Here is a 4655-nt window from a genome sequence, read left to right as displayed (position 1 = left end):
ATATATCTTACATGTTTGCATAGGTGTTACCTATTTTTGTTTGTATCATGTGAATAACATTCCTAAAACCCTATGTAACGCTCACACAGAAGAAAAGCACTGGACACTGTACACCGAAATCTCCCTGGCAGTTCTCTTTGGGGTTTCAGGGACTTCCACAGCCCACGTGAGAAATTTCTGAGTCACTTCCAACTTTTGCAATGAGTGTGTAACGCGTCGAAACTGGGATAAAACAGTACAGGTTAAGGCAGGAGAAAGAAAGGCTGCGGTGAGCGCGGTGGCTGGAGCGCGGTGCAACGGCACCAAGAGCGGGGTTTGATCCCGGGACTGGCCAGCAGGAAAAAAGAAAAGGGGAAAGAGGCGAGGACAGGAACTCAGTGGGGAGGAGACAGGGGGATCGGAGTGGGGGGCAGTGTCCTGCCGGGGCTCGGGGTCCCCACCCTGCCGCCCACCCAGGCAGGCCCCAGCGTGGCTTGGCGGGGACTCCCTGCCCTGGCTTGAGTCCCTCTGTCTCTTGCTTCCTGTGTGCTGGCCTGAGGGGGAGGAACGTGCACTTGGCCACCCAAGGAAGGGCTCTGAGGCCACTGGAGGTCAGGGACCGTGGTAGCCCTACAGGAGTGCTCTGGTTCTGCGGCCATGAGTGCAGAGGGCCGGGCCTGGGGCTGCCATGCTTCTCAGCCGGCAGGGCCTGGGGTGCGGCAGGGATGGACTCACTGGGAGCGGTGGGCATGTGGGGACCCCCAGGAGGGGTCATTCACTCTGCAGGGAGTCCCACTAGGGCAGCCCGGGCCTGCAGATGGAAAACAAGTGAGATTCTAGAACAATTAGAAGGAAACGCAGGAGGAGATCCTTGAGACTCTGGGGAAAGGAGCATCTTAAACCACGTAAGAAAAGCAAGACCAGGGAAGAAACAACTGGCAATATTTGTCACCGTGAGAATAAAATACAGCAGGCCCTCTGTATCTGTGGGTTCAACCACCTGAACATCGAAAATACTCAGGAAATAAAAATTGCATCCGTACTGTACGGGTACAGACTTTTTTCCCTTAAACAATTATTTCCTTAAACGTTATTCTTTTAACAATGCAGCACAGCACTATCTAGATAGCATTTACATTGTATTAGGTAGGACAAGTCATCTAGAGGTGACTTCAAATGTACAGGAGGACGTGCGGGTTACATGCAGACACCGTGAGGGGTTATATCAGGGACTGGAGCTTTTGTGGATTCTGGAATTTTCAACCCCCAGGATACCGAGGGACCATCTCTACAGCAAAAGTCCTTAAATCAAAGCCAAGAACGAGCTCGTGGGAAGGTATCCGCAGCATCGACAACCTGACAGCACCACTATCTCGAACGTTCACACATTCAACCGAATTCATCCAGCACGTTACTGAGCATTTATCGTGTGTGTGGCCCCGGTGTCTGGCAGCAGGCGACACTGCTAAGTGCTGCCTCTGCGCAGCTTGTGGCCTGATGCGGACGGTGTGAGTAACTACAACATGACGTTTGCTGGGTGGTGATGGACAGTACGAATTTTTATTTTTCGTGGGTAGTTTCTGGCGGCTGGCACATGGATGGAGCCCTGGACCTGGGTGTTGTCAGCACCAGGCTCTCACTGAGCTCACTGCCAGCCCTTCCTTGCTAAACTTTCTTTTTTTTTCTTATTTTATTTTATTTTATTTTATTTTATTTTTTTAAAAGATGACCGGTAAGGGGATCTTAACCCTTGACTTGGTGTTGTCAGCACCACGCTCTCCCGAGTGAGCCACGGGCCGGCCCTAGACATAGATTTAAATGAATTAAAATGACATAAAATTAAAAACTCAGTTTCTCTGCCGTACTGGTCACGTTCCAAATGCTCAGTGGCCACTTGGGGCTGGTGTCTCCCGTAGTGGACACTGCAGGTGTGGAGATCACCCATCATCCCAGAAAGGCCTACCGGTTGGTGCTGGGAATTGGACGCCCTCCCCCAGCCCCTGACTCTGGCTTCCCCGCATCCACCAGGTCTCAGCAGAAGCCTTATCTTCCCAGAACCCCTTTCCTACAAAGCTATTCCCCCAACTTAACCAGCCAGCCTGTTGCTAAGAATTTAAAATAGAGCCGGGAAGGGATGGGTGTATGGGGAGAGTCCTGAGCTCGCAGATCCACGAAGCTGGAGGCTGGGTATGGACGGCAGAGCTCGTGGAGGATCCACTGGAGCAGACAGAATGTCTACAGGAAGCAGACGGGACATGAGGGCCTCAGAGAGCTGTTGATGGGCGCCCATCATGTTGGACCTTGTCGGCCGTATAAGGGCTCTGACTTGAGGCCTCTTACGGCAAGTGCGATTCCAAGACAGAGCCCAAGAGCCTTCCCTGGTGCACAAGCCCAGTAGAATCCTGCCCATGTGAGTGAGGACAGAACCATGGACATCACGGAATTTCCCTCCCATCGGGTTCTGTGTATGGCATCAGTGGAGGGGGGGATTTTCCACATGCACTGACAGTCCCTAATCAGTTGACTTTGACTTCATCCAATGGGAGGATAAGCTGGGTGGGTCTGACCTAATCAGGTGACACTCAAAAAGGACTGGGCCCTCCCTTCAGGGAGAGGGACCCCCATGCTGGCTTTGAAGAAGTCATCCATCACGTTGGGAGAACCTGTGGAGGGGGGCCACGTGCCAAGGAGCTGAGAGTGATCTGCAGCTGACAGCGGGGAGGGGACCTGAGGGAGCATGGAAGTGGCTCCTTCCCTGGTCGAGCCTCCCGATGAGACCACAGCCCTGGCCTGTGCCTCGGGAAGTGTCAGCTCAGCCATGCCCAGGCTCCTGACCTACAGAAACTGTGATGACAGATAGACACTGCTTCAAGGCACTAACTTTATGGGGATGTGTTACGCAGCCATCGCTGACTGATACAGACGTCCCAAGTCCGTGGTTCATGAGGCCGGCAGGGCCCCAGTGTGATTCCAACACCCTTCTCATGAGCACCACTGCCCTGCCCTGCCCTGGGAACCATCTCACAGTGGATGGGACACCGACGTTCTCCAGGGTGAAGCTGTGGGCAAGAGCATGCTGCATCCCTGCTGCCCAGTGGGGCATGTGGCCCATGCTGCACGTGCATGGGCTGAGTGTGGCCTGCACTTCTAGAAAGCAAGGGCTTGGGCCTCAGGAGGGAGGGACTGAGAGAGGAAGGCAGCAGGGAACATGTGGAGCTGGTGCTTGGGGGAGACAGAAGCAGGTGTGGTCAGCCATGCAGGGGGACAGCAGCAGGGTCGGGCCTACAAAGGTACAGACAGAGGACGCCGGGGACAGGAGCTCGGTGTCCACCCTCCCCTTGAACATCCTCAGGTAATGCTCCCCAAAGACAGCCCTGTCCCAGTCCCCAGGTCCTGTGGATATGTCACCTCCATGGCAGAAGGGATTCTGAAGCTGGGGTGGAGTTAAGAGCCTTGAGATGGGAGGTCATCCTGGGTTATCCAGATTCGGGAGTGTCACTTCCACTCAGTGAGAAGAGGCTGGACAGTCCGTGCAGGGACAGACACTGAGGTGGCCAATGAGACCCGGCTCCTAGTGGCCATGCCCTGGTGTGGTCCCTTCCCCTTGAGCATGGGTGGGGCCTGAGGCTACTTCTGACCCATAAATGGGTGGTGACAATGAAATATTCATGATTATGTGTATGGGATTAGGCCACTTCGGACTGTGACACTGTCTTGCCAACTCTCCCTCTTGCTGGCTTTGATGCAGTGGCCACAGGGGAGGAGCTGAGAGTGGCCCCTTCCCCAGTTGAGCCTCCAGATGAGACCTCAGCCCTGGCTAACACCTGTGCAGCCTGAGCCACACCATGCTCAGACTCCTGACCTGCAGAAACTGCATGACAATAGACGTCTGTTGTCTTAAATGGCTACATTTGTAGTAATTCCTTATGCAGCAATAGCTGACTGATACAGCTGGTTAATTATTAATAACTGACCAATAACTACCACAGCTTCACTTAATGATATGTACATGTGATCTCTCTCCATTTTACAGGTGGGAAGCTGATGTTTTACTGAGTTTAAATTTCTTGTTATGTTCGTCTGACTCTAAAGCCAAGATTCTTCCCTTAAACTCTGGGCTATTCTCTCTTTCCAGACGTATTTAGGAGAAGGCTTTCTAATTTTCTAGTGGCTGAGGGTTATTTAACCTTTGGTTAGGGCCGGCCTGTGGCTCACGTGGAAGAGTGTGGTGCTGACAACACCAAGGCCACGGGTTCTGATCCCTATACAGGGATGTCCGGTTGGCTCACTGGCTGAGCGTGGTGCTGACAACACCAAGTCAAGGGTTAAGATCCCCTTACTGGTCATCTTTAAAAAAAATTTTAAAAAAACCCTTTGGTTATTAATGTCTAGTTTTATTACATTTTGATTAGAGACAATGGCCTGTACAAATTTTGTTTTTCTTTTCCTTTTTTTTTTTTGAATTTCACATTTTTCATAGAGTCTCATATAATCTAATATATAATCAATTAAAAAATAAAATCACTGTCCAGCGCCAAAATAAATAAATAAATAAAATCAACTTTCACAAATGCTTTTCTGGTATTTTGGCAAAAAGAGGACTCTCTAGTTGTTGTGTAAGAAATTTGAAAAATATCTAGAAAATTAAATTTAACATAAACAAAATAAACTATACC

The sequence above is a fragment of the Cynocephalus volans genome, chromosome 10, assembly GCF_027409185.1.
Source record: "Cynocephalus volans isolate mCynVol1 chromosome 10, mCynVol1.pri, whole genome shotgun sequence".
Classification (NCBI taxonomy): Eukaryota; Metazoa; Chordata; class Mammalia; order Dermoptera; family Cynocephalidae; genus Cynocephalus; species Cynocephalus volans.
The sequence above is the reverse complement of the archived record's forward strand: the minus strand, read 5'-3'. Positions refer to the sequence as shown.